At 52.2% G+C, this 16,370-nt stretch overlaps 1 long non-coding RNA gene across 2 annotated transcripts; it reads left to right on the top strand.

Moving 5' to 3' along the window:
• The first annotated feature begins 21 nt into the window (after nucleotides 1–21).
• LOC116998439 lies at nucleotides 22–4,542 on the top strand. 2 transcript variants are annotated; one of them, XR_004418399.1, is made up of 4 exons: nucleotides 22–140; nucleotides 1,397–1,499; nucleotides 3,214–3,309; nucleotides 3,886–4,542. It is a non-coding gene; the product is annotated as an uncharacterized LOC116998439 (long non-coding RNA). The 2 variants fall into 2 exon arrangements; XR_004418400.1 differs by having other exon boundaries at nucleotides 3,214–3,330.
• Nucleotides 4,543–16,370: the final 11,828 nt, after the last annotated feature.

Raw genomic sequence — 16,370 nt, 5'->3', positions numbered from 1 at the left:
CGGCTCCGGCTCCGGCTCCAGCCCCGGCTGCGGCTCCCCCGCATTGCCGCCCGCACAAAGCCCCGCTCCGCCCCCGGCCCGCGGCGCCATGGGACTCGTAGTCCCGCTGCTGGACGGGGGGAGGGAGTGCCTGGAAAAGGGTGAGGAGAGTGGGGAATAGGGGAAGGGGTGCGGGAGACCCCGCCGCCTCCATTTTGCCTGCGGTGCCGGCCGGGAGTGAGGGGACGCGGGGAATGGGAGCGGAGATCCGGGAGAAATCCTGCCCTGGTGGAGTGGAGGGCCTGGCACCGGTACCCAGAGCGGCTGTGGCTGCCCCTGCATCCCTGGCAGTGCCCAAAGCCAGGCTGGGACCGGGTTTGGAGCGGCCTGGGACAGTGGGAGGTGTCCCGGGGGTGGCACCCGGTGGGATTTGATGTCCCTGTAAATCCAAGCCACTCTGGGTTCTACGATAACTTCAGATCTTTGCCATGGAAAGCCGCGGTCCTGCTGCTCGCCACACAGCTGTGGGTGGCCCAGGACAGTGGCCACGCGTGGTTGCCCCAGCATCCCGAGTGATGGAAATCGGGACAAAGCAGGACTGATCCCCAGCCCGTCAGTCCTGCCCATTCCTGAGGTGTCATCCCCCGTCTCTTCATCCTTCCCTGCCCATTCCTGAGGTGTTATCCCCATCTCTGCATCCTTCCCTGCCCATTCCTGAGGTGTCATCCCCATCTCTGCATCCTCCTCAGACCTGCCCATTCGTGAGGTGTCATCCCCATCTCTGCATCCTCCCCAGCCCCTCAGACCTGCCCATTCCTTAGGTGTCATCCCCATCTCTTTATCCTCCTCAGACCTGCCTATTCCTCGGGTGTCATCCCCATCTCTCCATCCTTCCCAGCCCCTCAGACCTGCCCGTTCCTCAGGTGTTATCCCCATCTCCTCATCCTTCCCTGCACATTCCTCAAGTGTCATCCCATTCTTTGGGTGTTATCCCCATCTCTGCATCCTCCCCAGCCCCTCAGCCCTGCCCACTCCTCAGGTGTCATCCCCATCTCCTCATCCTCCCCAGCAGCTCTCTCCAAGGCAGGGTTTCAGCATCCCAGGAATGCTGCACAGGAGCCCTGCCCCGGGAGATGCTGTCAGCCCGTTTGGTGGCTGTGTTGTCCTCACTGACATCTGCTTCAATCCCAAATCCAAGACCCCATTCCCTCCTGTCAGCCCCACCAATGCCCCCTATCAGCATCCCATTATCCTTCTGGGATCCTATCTTTCACTCAGCTCTCACCTCTCACTCGTGCTGCTGCCTCTCCTCCTGGCCATGAAAACCATCCACATGGAGATTAATTAGGGGGGAGGAAAGCAAGAGGATAAGCACCATTGTTTGGGAAATGACCATTCCTTAATTTCCATTCTCCAGGATAAGAGTTGTGCCAGAGGCACGGCGAGGGAAGTGCCGCAGAAGTGATGCTCTGGGAATCCTGCAAAGAAATCGGTACAAGTGGCAGGCAGCTTTTCCCTGGGTGAGCTCCACTGCTAATTAAATGTGCTCATTCCAATTAAAAATCCAGTATTTGGTACATCCATAACTGGGATGGGGAGAAGCACCTTGTCGTGGCTCGCTCCCCACCTCGCCCACAGAGCACCAGGATGTGACCCAGGATCCCGAGTGATGCCAAAGGTGTGGATTTCCCACTCTGCAGGCCCCAGAGCAGCTCAGAATTTCATCAACTGCTTTGTTAAAAGCCTCAAATTCTGGCACTACCCTTGCTAAACAAAGGTTGGAACCCGGGAGAGCTCTGGGGAGTTAATGTCGTTATTGTCGACAGTGAAGGAAGCGGTAATAGATACTTTGCCCCGTGTCTTTTATCTGAGACTATCACAATTCTTTGAAAGATTAATTAGTTAATTAAGCTTCACAAGAGTGCTGTGAGATAAGGGAGAGTTAGAGTGCCACTGATAACAGAGGAGGGTCAGGGAACAGTGACTGAAGACAGTCCCCAGCAGAGGATCCTTCTCTCCCAGCAGCAAATCAACAGCGAGGCTTTTAATTACCTGTGATGACAAACTCACTCCAGTGTGAGGAATCCCAGGATCTTCCCACTCAATAATTCCCACCATGGAAGCACTCAGCAGTTTCCTGATGATCCTTGTGTTCCTTCCAAGGATCACATTCTGTGATTCCATGAATCACCTCAGCATTTTTACTCCTCTGGACACCAGGAGACGAGGAGATGCTGCTGGCCACAAATACCTGGGACAGGTTGGGAGAATTGCAGGATAAACTGGATTCCTGGGTTTCAGCAAGAAGTCACAGGCAGCTCTAAATCCTGCTATGAGGCATATTCAGGTCAGAACCAGCCTTGCAAAATTTTTAATGAAATTAGGCATCCTTACACGCAGCAAACATTCAACATCAATGCAGCAGAGCAGAGAAAAGAATTCTTTTAATGGATAAGATGATTTTTAAGCAATTTGTTGCTGTCTCTACCTGGGATGTCAACATTTGCAAATGCCAAAATTAGTGTGGGTGAGTAAAAAAAGGGACCTAGCTGGCTCGTGCAATGTAAAGAAATTATTGTGGGATAAAAGCTAATAAACAAGACCTTTGTTTCCACATTTATTTATTCAAATAAAAGAAGCAGCTCCACGATGTGCAGTTCCCAGAGCTCATCCCAGGCACCTGGGTGATTTACACTGGGTGATGGCACCAGGGAATTCTTTGTGTGCCCTGGGATTAATTAATGGCCATAGCAGCTTGGCAAGGGCTCCATGCAGTGAGCCTGTGTGGAATTTCACTGCAGAATGAGACTCCTCAGCCTCTCCTCAAGGTCTCTTTGTCACCAAAACCTCCTCATAAAGAGCTGCAAGTTGGGGGGCGAGTCACTCCTAAAATCCCCTGACCCAACTGATTGTCACCAAAATCTCTACACAAAAATGTGGAAGTTTGGGGCTGAGTCATTCCTAAAGTCCCCTGACCCAACTGGTGTTTGTCACCAAAATCTCTACATAAAAACCTGGAAGTTTGGGGGCGAGTCACTCCTAAATTCCCCTGAACCAGCTGATTGTCCCCAAAACCTCCACATTAAAATCTGGAAGTTTGGGGCTGAGTCACTCCTAAATTCCTCTGACCTAACTGGTGTTTGTCACCAAAACCTCCATATTAAAACCTGGAAGTATGAGGGCAAATCATTCCTAAAATCCCCTGACCCAGTCTGTATTTATTTATATCTCCAGGAGAACCTCTGAAGGGAAAAGATTGGTTTGTGAATCTCCATTTTCCCTGATGCTCAGCACTTCCAGATGGATCCTGAGCTGCTGCTGAAGTTCCAGGTGATCTGATAAAAGCTGCAGGTATTTAATAAAGAACCAGATCCTGGCTCAGCAGTGGCCAAGGATGTTTCATTGATAACAAAGATGTAGAGCAGCCATAAAATCCATCCCTGAGCTGAGCAGTGCTCACTTAAGGAGAGGTTATTGATTGCACTCACCAGTGCCTGGGAGAGGGGCTTTTCTGGAATAAATGAAAAAATATTTAAAAATCACAGGCTGCTTTCTGAGGACAGTCTTCTCAAGGAAAATGAGAAGCTGCAGGGTGGAAATGCTCAGTCCCAGCAGAGTTATTAGGTTCATACCCAACCAGCCCTCTCAGTTTCCTCTGTGTGCTGGAAATGAAATGATTCACTTTGGAGCTGCTTTCTTTGTGCCCTGCTCTGGCCCTGCTGATGTCCTTGGGTGTCACTTCCAACACTGCTGTGGGTCAGATGCAGCTCCCCCAGAGCCAGGGGTGTTGGTACCAGCATCCCACCTAACCCTGCACTCCATCCCTTGTCCCTGTCCCTCTCCAGCTCTCCTGGAGCCCCTCTGGGCCCTGGAGGGGCTCTGAGCTCTCCCTGGATCTTTCTCCAGGCTGAACATCCCTCCAGGAGTTTAAAACAGATGCAAAGCTGGGATGGAGGATGCCTGAGGAGCACTGGGATGTGAAGGTGAGCACCTGGAGCTGTGTTGGAGCCCAGAAATCTGGGATTTTTGAGGTGAGATGAAGCACACCTCCCTGGATCCCCACATTGCTGCCATCCCATGCTGAGCAAACCCAACCCCAGCCTCATTTCCTGGTGGGATTCAGCCTGGCCAGGAGCTCCTTCAGGATTTCTTGGCAGGAAAGCAGGCAGACAAAACACAGCCTTGGAATTCCCAGCAAGGCCAGGAACTGCAAATGCTGAGGAAAATGAGATAATGGAGCAGAAAACAGGGCTGGGGAAGGAGTCAATATTTAATAAAGCTGCAATGTGAGAGCAGGGCAGCACCGAGGTGGGGACACAGGCTGGAGGAGATGTTGGCTGTACCAACCAGCAGATCCCAGTCCCTGTTTTCCCTGGGGGATGGAGGGGCTGGAGCCCAGCCCTCAGCTGGCCCAAAGGCCCTCAGTGGCTCCAGAGGCCAGGGGGACAATCCAGCCCTTGTCCCCACTGGGTGCTTCCACGTGGGCTTGGCACTCCAACACCCCCAAGTTCCCTTTGTTCTCCCCCCAAAGCTCTCAGCAAACACTCCTCAGGATGCTTAGGCAGGAGGAACAAAATGAATTTGATTTTTTCAGCTGATAGAAGCTGTTTAGAGGCCTTTAAAGGGTTCCAGAGCTCGCGAGAAAAAGATGGATCTCAATTTACAGGGCTGATTAACAACATTTGTCTCCCAGCAAGGCAGAGGGAGGGGGAGGATTTGCCAGAGCAGGAGCTGTGCAGTCACAGGAAACACCTTTTCCAGACCTTTAAATCACATTTTCCAATGTCACCAGCTCCCTTTAGTGCTGAGAGCTCCCAGCAGAGCTGAGATCCCTGAGCCCACAGTTCCTGCTGCTCCTGGGATGCTCCTGGGACATGAGGTGTGAAACCATTCCCTGTGTCCTGGTGCAGTCAGACTGTCCAAAGTCTCTCCCCATCTCTCCTCCAGGCTCAGGCACTGGAACACCACAATTAGGTCACCCCAGAGCTTCTCTTCTCCAGGGACCTGCAAGGTTTTGTTTCATGCTAAATTAAACACAAGGCCAACGATGCGGGTTTTCCCATAAAACAAACACTTCCCCTTTCCAGGCAGCTCTGAACATCTCCACTCCTGTTGCAGACAAGGAGAACAGCAGTTCACCCTGAATTATTCAGTGCCACTGGGGCAGGGGCAGCCTGGCTGCCTTTGGCTGAACCCAGCCAGGAGGGAAAGGCTGAATGCAGGGAGCGTGAAGCAGAGCTGCTGCATCTTTAATAACTCCTGCAAGTTATTCCATTGCTGAGAGCCTTTGGAGGTGCCAGGGACAGAACTTCACAGCCCCTGTCACCCTCTGGGCCACAGCACAGCTGTGGGGTGGTGGCACTGCCAGGGCACTGCTGTGGCCTGGGAAAGGCACATCCCAAACCTCCAAAACGCTGCTGGTGTTGGTTGGAGGGGGTTTGTGGGCAGCTGCAGGACACCCCCTGCCTCAGGGCACTCTGTGTGGGCACTGCACCCAGCAGAGGTGGCAGAGCAGTGGGGATGAGTTAGTGAGGATGGATCAGTGGGGATGGATCAGTGGGGATGGATCAGTGGGGATGGATCAGTGGGGATGGAGCAGTGGGGATGGATCAGTGGGGATGGAGCAGTGGGGATGGATCAGGCTGGAGAGCTGGGGGAAAGTTCAGCCTGGCTCCAGGGAGAGCTCAGAGCCCCTTCCAGGACCTAAAGGGACTCCAGGAGAGCTGGAGAGGGACTGGGGACAAGGGATGGAGGGACAGGACACAGGGAATGGCTCCCACTGCCAGATGGGTGCAATATTGAGAATTGGGAATTCCTGGCTGGGCTGCAATTCCCAGAGCAGCTGTAGCCTGGCAGTGCCCAAGGCCAGGCTGGGCATTGGGGTTGGAGCACCTGGAGCAGTGGGAGGTGTCCCTGCCATGGCAGGGGTGGCACTGGGTGGGATTTAAGGTCCCTCCCAACCCAGCCAGGCTGGGATTCCCTGTCTGTGCCTCGGGCTGAGGAGCTCACAGCTCCACTGCACAACAGAGAGCTCGGGTTTCCCAGTCCCTGGTAACACAATTAAAGCTCATTTCCCAGAAAACAGGCCAGGGTGACAAATTGAGCCTGTTCTGTGCACGGCACAAAGCCCAGCCTAAGCCAGGCACAAAGCCCAGCCTAAGCCCAGCCGTGCTGTGTGTGCCTGCTGTGTGTTTAAGCCACGTGCCCGCAGGTGCCTCCACCTTAGAGCTGCCACCTTTTCTAAATGCTTCAAAGGAAATGGGGCTGTTGCTAGAGCAAATATTTACAGATGGAGAGCAGTGGCTGCATCCTCTGGCTGGAGCCTGCATGCTTGCATTGCAAATCCTATCAGTGAGGCACAAAAGCAGGCCAAGGCAGTAATTATTGTTTGGGATGCGAGGCAGGAATTGAGTGTGACCAGTGGCCATGCAAAGGGCTCGGGTGTGTGGCAGAGAAAACGCTTATTCAGAGGGATTTGCAGTGTCCTGGGCTGGGGAGCAGCAGTGTGAGCTCAGAGCTGTGCCCACCCCCGGTGGCTGCCCCGTTCCTGCCGACTCAGCTCCTCTTTGTTTGCCTCTCCTTGCTGAACAGAGATGCTGCAGTGCACGGCTGGGTGGGTGACCTCAGCCTCGGTGCCAACTGCAGGGCTGAAATGGAGGCAGAAAATAACAATCCATTGTCCTGGCCCTGAAATGCCAGCTTTGTTCCACGTGGGGCTGCTGGCTTAGCCCATAACCCCTTCCCTGCTGCACACTGGCCCTTGCAGCCACTCAGAGTCATAAAAATCCCTGCCCAGGTTCCATCTGCACCTGATCCAGTGTGGTGGCACTGGTGCAATGCCACAGCACATCCTCCCTGTGCAGAGTGTTTGCAGTTGGGTCAAACCCACCCAGACCTGGGTGTTCTCATCTCTGCTGCTGGTTAAACCTGGGGGGATGAGCTGGAGAAATCCTTCCAGCAGGGACAAAATCATCATCCTCACATTGTTCACTGGGTGGGTGAAGGAGAAAACATTCAAAACTTTTCAAAACATGGTTTTGGAAAGAGCAGGATGTGGCAGAGTTCCACATGGGATGGACAGGACATTCTGGGATGGACAGGACATCATGGGATGGACAGGACACCTTGGGATGGACAGGACACCTTGGGATGGACAGGACACCTTGGGATGGACAGGACACCATGGGATGGACAGGACAGTCTGGGATGGACAGGACAGCCTGGGATGGACAGGACACCATGGGATGGACAGGACACCATGGGATGGACAGGACATTCTGGGATGGACAGGACACCTTGGGATGGACAGGACAGTCTGGGATGGACAGGACACCTTGGGATGGACAGGACACCATGGGATGGACAGGACAGTCTGGGATGGACAGGACACCTTGGGATGGACAGGACACCATGGGATGGACAGGACAGTCTGGGATGGACAGGACAGCCTGGGATGGACAGGACACCATGGGATGGACAGGACACTTTGGGATGGACAGGATGTTCTGGGATAGACAGGACATTCTGGGATGGACAGGATGTTCTGGGATGGACAGGACACCTTGGGATGGACAGGACACCTTGGGATGGACAGGACATTCTGGGATGGACAGGACAGTCTGGGATGGTCAGGACAGCCTGGGATGGACAGGACACCATGGGATGGACAGGACAGCCTGGGATGGAAGATGCAAACCCTGGAGCAGAGGGAATCCTGCTGCCTGCAGGGCTTTTCCAGTGCCCTGCTGCCCATCCATCCCCTCCTGTGATCAAATCCCACCCCCTGCCTGTGCAGCTCAATCCCTGTTTTCAGGGATTTGCTTCCAAGTGGGTTGGGAGTGGGAGTTTCACAGAATCCCAGAATTTTGGGTTGGAAGAGACCTTCAACATCATTGAGTCCAACCCCTGCCTTAACATCTCAACCAGACCATGGCACCCAGTGTCACATCCAGGGTTTTTTACACACACCCAGGGTTTTTTACACACACCCAGGGATGGTGACTCCAGCACTCCCAGGGCAGCCCATTCCTGTCTTTTTGTGCATTCCAGGTTTGTGTGCATCCCCAGCCCTGGAGGGCCGGGCAGGGATCAGCCTCTCTTCATCCCTGCCCCCTGGCCATGCCACCCCAGCCAGGCCCTGGCTGGGGAAAAACAAGTAAATAACTGAAGTAAATAAACATCCAACCCACGGCAGGAGCCGCCCTGGGCAGCCCCTCCCTCTGGGAGAAGCGGGCTCAGGAGAGTCCATGGTTTTCCACAGTGTGGGTGTGATTAATGAACTTCATCACAGGACACTTTGATCCATCTCTTGTTTTCAAGGGATAGTCCAAAACAAGAAGAACTGCTACCCTTTGTGCTCTTGTAATTTTGTTAATCGTGGAAACCTGGCAGACTTTTGCATAGTCAGCACTTGCATGCATTATAAAATATATTTGCAAAACACAACAACGCTGGCTTTCATATTCCAGAGGCAGCCAGCATATCCTAGTTGGCAGGGAGCTCAAAGGAAATTTATGAAGACCCAAAAAAATCCTGCAGGAATTTAATTAAGCCCTAATCTTGGTAACACTCAAACATCTCTGCTTCCCCAGTGTCATCTGCAGGCGCTGCTTGTGTCTCGGGGTCGTCTCAGCTCACTTCACAGCAGGCTCGTGGGCAAACCTGCCCAGCTGGGGGTGTCCCTCTGTCCCCAAATCCTCCAGGCCCCTCTCCCAGGCACACTGGAGCTGCAGAAAGGAGATTTTTGTGCAACAAAACCTGCAGCTGGAAAAGAGCCAGCTTTGGTTCTTCTGGGTTTTGCTGGTGGGGCAGGGGCTGTGTGGGCTCAGAGGTGGCAGCTGTCACCCCTCAGGGTGTTTGTCACACCCTGCCCACGGGTGCCACCATCCCCAGTGCCACCAGTGCGCTGCTGAGCCAGTCCTCAGAACCCAGCTCCATCACTTCTGCTCAGCCTCACTCTGCTCTCACTGCATTTCAGCAGCAAATAAACCCCAATCCCAGAGCTCTGAGCATCCTGCAGGGCAGTCCCAGCTCCCACTGTCCCTGCAGGGCAATCCCAGTTCCCATTATCCCTGCAGGACAATCCCAGTTCCCACTGTCTGTCCCTGCAGGACAATCCCAGTTCCCACTGTCCCTGCAGGACAATTCCAGTTCCCACTGTCCCTGCAGGACAATCCCAGTTCCCACTGTCCCTGCAGGACAATCCCAGTTCCCATTGTCTGTCCCTGCAGGGCAATCCCAGTTCCCACTGTCCCTGCAGGGCAATCCCAGTTCCCATTGTCCCTGCAGGACAATCCCAGTTCCCACTGTCCCTGCAGGACAATCCCAGTTCCCAATATCCCTGCAGGACAATCCCAGTTCCATTGTCTGTCCCTGCAGGCCAATCCCAGTTCCCATTATCCCTGCAGGACAATCCCAGTTCCCATTGTCCCTGCAGGACAATCCCAGTTCCATTATCCCTGCAGGACAATCCCAGTTCCCACTGTCCCTGCAGGACAATCCCAGTTCCCACTGTCCCTGCAGGACAATCCCAGTTCCCATTTTCCCTGCCTGGATCCCAAATCCCTCCAGCTCAGTCCCTGAGAGCAGGAAAGGCTTTTGGGTGACCCCCCTGCAGGGATCAGACAGAACATTATGTAAAGGGAGGAAATTTAGACTGAATTTCGAACTGAAACTCTTTTAATTAGCAAACTCTTCGCTGAAGAACCACTTCCATTGGTGGGGATGTGATTCCTCATTGCTTGAGGGATTTAAAACCAGACTGCTCTCTGCTCCAAAAAAGTGCTATAAGCAACAGCTCTTTGCTTGTAATGAACTGGAAATACTGGCACGTCTCCATCTCCTTCACATATTTTCCCTTGTATCTTCAGAGGTTCAAATAAATTATCCTGAGATGGAACAGATGTAGAATGCAGCCAGTGACATTCTCCAGCTTTTTTGACTGAGTTTTCTTTCCTCCTGGGAAGGCCCATGGAGCATGGCCATGCCATCCTGCTGGGATGGCTTTGGGAGGTGGCTCTGGTGGCATTTCTAGGCAGCTCCTACAGCACATCCTGGTCAGCCCAGCAGGCACCACCTCCTCTCCTCTCCTCTCCTCTCCTCTCCTCTCCTCTCCTCTCCTCTCCTCTCCTCTCCTCTCCTCTCCTCTCCTCTCCTCTCCTCTCCTCTCCTCTCCTCTCCTCTCCTCTCCTCTCCTCTCCTCTCCTCTCCTCTCCTCTCCTCTCCTCTCCTCTCCTCTCCTCTCCTCTCCTCTCCTCTCCTCTCCTCTCCTCTCCTCTCCTCCCACACTCAGTTCCTCCTCAGTCACTTGTGCCCACAGAGGTTGTGGATTCCTCATCCTGGAATTGGGGGAACTTTGAGCTCCCTCCCAACCCAACCCCCCCAGGATTCCGTGATTTTCCCAAAATCCTGGCAAGGAAGAGCAGCTGGGGCTTGCAGCCGAGTGAGAGGCAGGGAGGTGCAGGCCCAGGTATTCAAATGACCCGTGCAGGGTTTAACCAGAGTGGTTCAACAGGAATTATTTGACAATGCCAACATGTCTAGATCAGGTTTTTACACATCCACACTTTCTCTGGCAGGGGCAGCACAGAGAATCCTTCTCCCCTCTCCCTGAGTCAGGACAGCAGCAGGGAAAGCCCCATCTGCCTTTTCCACACTTTGTCTTTTCCTGGGTGAACAGTCCAGCTTGGATTCATCTGGAAATAAAGCTGAGCCAGAATAGGAGTGCAGGACTGCATTGGAAACAGAAAATAAGATCTATCACATCATATCTGAAAATATCTGTGAATTATGGAATTAGAGCAGAGTCCCCTCAGGGTTTAATACTACAGAACATAGGAAAATGTTTTTAAAAAGCAGTTTACTACTCCTGGTGGCTGGAGGAGGTGTCAGAGCAGGAGGATGTGGCTTGGGGACAGCCAGCACTTGGATTGGATTGATTGGATTTCCTGTGGCATAGGGAGAAGCTGCACACAATGAACATTTTGGGGGAGAGAAATACGAAGATTCTTGTTTTTTCTGCATTGAAAATCCGAACTCCTCAGCTCCCTGAGGGCAGTGCCCTGGGCTGGGGGCAGGGAGGGAGGCCCAGCCTGTTTGGCTGCTGTCACCCCTGCATGCTGTGCTCTGCAAAGGTGCAAACCCAGCAGCACCCCAGCCCTGCTTCTCCCAGCCAGCACTGTGGTTGCTCACGAGCAGCTTCAAAGCTGGGCCCTTTTCTGATGACACAAACAAAACCAGCAGCAGCAGCCTTGCCATTATTTAAACAACTCCTCAAATCCCTTGGCCCTCTTCCTTCTGCTTTTTTAATTTTATTTTTTTTTAGCTTTTTTAACCAACTCCAGAAGCCTTTTCTGTAGCAAAACGAGAATTGCCAGTGGCCAGAGCAGCAGATTTGTGTTTTTGGTGGCAGCTGCTTGTCCAGGCTCTTTGTTTGGCATTTCCAGCTCTGAGCTCCAGCCCTGATGCAGCACTGGGAGTTTTGCACCACTTCATTAGTGGTTTGTCTTCTTTTTTGGGTTTTTTTTTGCTTTCACTTAGAGCTAAGATTAACAAACACACGATGGAAATGGATTTTTTTTTGTGTTTGGGTTGTTTATTAATTTTATCAGAGTGTTTGACAGCACTTCCAGCTACTTCCTAGGAGAGAGGAAAATGGAGCAAGATGCAGCTGTTATGAGGTCTCAAAGTTAAACAGCCCAACAGAGAATTAACACCTGTATTATTTATCCTTTTAACCTAATAACCAAATTTCTGTGACTCTTAGTGTGATACTGTCTGACCAACCAGAAATTACTGCCTGAAACTCATTAAGAAGAAGAAAGACAAACACTGAAAGAGACAACACTCAAAATTCTCTGTATTATCTCATTTTTGTACTATAAACACCTCAAATTTAAAACTTTTTACTAAGTGAAAGCACACACTTCTGTTTTACTACACACTCACAATTTTAACTTTATCACTCAAATTTAGCAGCTTTCTCTAAGGGTTCAGCTCCAAAGCAGTGTTCTGCAGGGGGTCAGTGCCTGACAGCACAGAGAGCTCCAAACCCCAGGTTTGTGTGATCCAGCACTGAGGATGGAGCAGGAAATGTGACACAGGCTTTTATCAGGGCTGCTCCATCACACTGAGCTGTAATTATGATGCCTTCTGTTCAAATATTAAACACACAACCTCCTTGGCTTGGAGAGCAGCCTGCTCCTTCCTGGGAGGGAGCTCTGCTGCCAGGGACAGTTCCCAGCCCTGGCTGCTCCTGCCCAGGAGTCCTGGCAGTGCTGGAGGAGATTCTGCAATGTTCCACGAGGAAATTCCTCCTGGAGATGGGCTCTGCTCAGGGCTAGGGAAGCTTCTTTTAACAGGGTGGAAAAGTCAGGGAGCAGCAGCCCATGGAGGGGAAATGAATGATGGAAGGAACCAGGGGCTGAGGGGGAGCAGTGCCCAGGGTGGGGGAGCCCAGGGTGGCCAGCAGGGCAGGCTGTGGCCACCAAACCATCAGAGAATTCCAGACTGGTTTGGGTTGGAAGGGACATTAAAGCCCATCCCATCCCATCCCATTGATCCCATCCCATCCCATCCCATCCCATCCCATCCCAGTGATCCCATCCCATCCCATCCCAGTGATCCCATCCCATCCCATCCCATCCCATCCCATCCCATCCCATCCCATCCCATCCCATTGATCCCATCCCATCCCATTGATCCCATCCCATCCCATCCCATCCCACTGATCCCATCCCATCCCATCCCATCCCATCCCACTGATCCCATCCCATCCCATCCCATCCCACTGATCCCATCCCATTGATCCCATTGATCCCATCCCATCCCATCCCATCCCATCCCATCCCATCCCATCCCATCCCATCCCATCCCATCCCATCCCAGTGATCCCATCCCATCCCATCCCATCCCATTGATCCCATCCCATCCCATCCCATCCCATCCCATCCCATCCCATCCCATCCCATCCCATCCCATCCCAGGTTGTTCCAAGCCCCATCCAACCTGCCCTGAAACACTCCCAGGGATGGGGCAGCCACAGCTTCACTTCACAGCACAATTAATTATTATTATTATTAATGATCATTATTAATCCCCCTGTTCACAGTGCCCAGGAATTGCTCCTGACTCTGCTCCCATCCCCTCATGGCTCTGCCTCTCTGCCTCCCAACAATTCCCCCTGCAGCTCCACACGTGGGAGGAGCAGTGGAGCCACGGGATCCCAGCTCAGCTGCACAATTGTTTGGATTTTGTGCTGCACTGAGCGGCCCCACAACCACCACGGGCTGTGGTTTGTGTGACATAAAGGAACAAAGTCAGGCCAGCTGAATGGATTCCCACATTGCAGCATTTCCAGGAAGCTTTTCCCTAACGCTGCGTGAACGCCGCACAAAGGCACAAACAAAAGGAGGAGGAGGCCGGCTAAAAACAAATGAGTTCCCATTTTTTAAAATGTAAAAAATACCTTTAGAAAGGCTTTTTCTCCATTTGTGATGGAGGGGATTGTGCAGCTGGAGCTCCCAGGATGATGGGAGCTGCACCCAGTCCACTTGTGCGATCTTGCCCTCCTCCGTGTCTCCTTGAATTTAAAATTATGTGTTTATGAGGTTGGAAACTGTTTGGCAACTTATTATTTTGCACTCGTAAATCCTTTTTCTCAGATCTCAGGGTAGTTTATAAACATGAATGAAGCCACAAACACAGGGGCAGGGCTCTGCAATCATACTGGTCCAACAGGTGGGGATTCAGCAGCAGGGCTTGCCCAGCTCTGCACTGCAGAGGGCAGTCCCTTGAGAGCTGGGGAATTTCCTTGGAGTCACACTGGGGCAGCTTTGAAATGCATTGAAAAAAAAGGTGAGATGAGGAAACTGGAAGGAACATTTTCATGAAAATGGGAAGTTCTCTGATGCAGGGTTGATGGCAAATGGTACCAGCAGAGTGTCACTGATCCTGGGGAAAGGAGATCCTGCTGATCCTGGGACAGGAACACCCTGGTGTGCTGATCCTGGGACAGGGACACCCTGGCATTGCTGATCCTGGGACAGGGACATCCTGGTGTGCTGATCCTGGGACACCCTGGCATTGCTGATCCTGGGACAGGGACACCCTGGTGTGCTGATCCTGGGACACCCTGGCATTCCTGATCCTGGGGCATTCCTGATCCTGGGGCATTGCTGATCCTGGGATACCCTGGCATTGCTGATCCTGGGACAGGGACACCCTGGCATTGCTGATCCTGGGACAGGGACACCCTGGCATTGCTGATCCTGGGACAGGAACACCCTGGCATTGCTGATCCTGGGACAGGGACACCCTGGCATTGCTGATCCTGGGGCATTGCTGATCCTGGGACAGGGACACCCTGGCATTGCTGATCCTGGGACATCCTGGCATTGCTGATCCTGGGACATCCTGGCATTGCTGATCCTGGGACAGGGACACCCTGGCATTGCTGATCCTGGGACATCCTGGCATTGTTGATCCTGGGACAGGGACACCCTGGCATTGCTGATTCTGGGACAGGGACACCCTGGCATTGCTGATTCTGGGACACCCTGGCATTGCTGATCCTGGGACACCCTGGCATTGCTGATTCTGGGACATCCTGCCATCCCATCAGGGTACCAGACACTCCTCCATCCTCTCACCTGAAGTACAACAGGAGTGGGACAGAGCTGGGAGCAAAGGGGGTTCCTGCTCCTCATCCCTCCCATGAACCCCTTTGGAAGTGAGCCCTGGGGAAGCAGAATTCTCTACAAACACCCCAAAATTCCAGCTGCTCTTGGGGACAGGGAGCAGCACAGGGGCTCCTCTGGCATCATGCCACTGCCCAGGGATGGGAAAAGGCACACACAGATCCCAGGAGCAGCTCTTCCCTGAGTCCTGCTCCCCAGAGGAGCCTCTGGATGTGTCCTGTTAAACTCAGCAGAGATGCTGGAATTGGGGAAATTTAGGAGGAAGTTTTTGAATTTTTTTAATTTTTCTTTTTTTAGGAAGTAGATTTAAGCAGGTTTTTATTTTTCTAACTGGTTTGGGGAAGGTTTTTTTTTTTGGAGAGAAGTGTAAAAAAACCCCTGTTTATTTAACAGGCAAAAAATGAACAATATTAAACAGCAAAACTTTTTGCTGCTTTGAAGAGACGGCAAATTTAGAAGAGTTTTTTTTTTTTTTGTGGGTTGTAGTTTGGCTTAGTTTGTTTGTTTTTAGTTCCTCTAGCACGGGGAAATGGCCCAGGCCAGGCCTGGTGGGCTACAGGTGTGAGCTCTGGGTGTCTTTTGGGTTTTTAATTTAGAGAAGGTTTGAATAATTTTAAGAAAAAGGGAAAACCCTCCAGTTTAGGGAGCTTTTCTGTTTTAGCTACTTAGGAACTTACTAAAAGAGTAAAACAATAAACCCTGCACTTCTCTTTACTCCTGGGAGCAGTTTGAAGCTGCAGAACTCAATGTTTGACACAAACACAACACAGGATGGGGGTACAAGGGACAGAAAGTCATCCTGAGACAGGGAGGGGGAAGGCAGACGGACAGAGGGGCGGACAGACAGACAGACAGACAGAGGTACAGACAGACAGGTACAGTTATAGACACACAGAGGTAAAGACAGACAGAGGTACAGTTATAGACAGACAGAGGTGCAGGCAGAGTTACAGACAGACAGACAGACAGAGGCACAGAGAGACAGAGCTACAGAGTTACAGACAGAGTTACAGACAGACAGACACAGAGTTACAGACAGACAGAGTTACAGACAGACAGAGTTACAGACAGACACAGAGTTACAGACAGACAGACAGAGTTACAGACAGACAGACACAGAGTTACAGACAGACAGAGTTACAGACAGAGTTACAGACAGACAGACACAGAGTTACAGACAGAGTTACAGACAGAGTTACAGACAGACAGACACAGAGTTACAGACAGACAGAGTTACAGACAGAGTTACAGACAGACAGACACAGAGTTACAGACAGACAGAGTTACAGAGTTAGAGTTACAGACAGACAGACAGACACAGAGTTACAGACAGACAGACAGTTACAGAGGCACAGAGGCACAGACAGACGGACAGAGTTACAGACAGACAGACGGACAGAGGCACAGGCAGAGTTAGAGACAGACGGAGGCACAGACAGACGGACAGACAGACACAGGCAGAGTTACAGACAGACAGACAGACAGACGGACACAGGCAGAGTTACAGACAGACAGACAGACAGACGGACACAGGCAGAGTTACAGACAGACAGACGGACAGACAGACAGACGGACACAGGCAGCCCCCCCGCTCTCCAGGCTGCAGCAGGACTCGAATCGCTCCCATCAGGACTCGAATCGCTCCCATCAGGAATCTCTCCCAGCAGGACTCGCTCCCAGCAGGACTCGAATCGC

This window comes from Catharus ustulatus, chromosome 7, assembly GCF_009819885.2.
Source record: "Catharus ustulatus isolate bCatUst1 chromosome 7, bCatUst1.pri.v2, whole genome shotgun sequence".
Classification (NCBI taxonomy): domain Eukaryota; kingdom Metazoa; phylum Chordata; class Aves; order Passeriformes; family Turdidae; genus Catharus; species Catharus ustulatus.
This window is presented reverse-complemented; position numbering and strand designations above follow the sequence as displayed.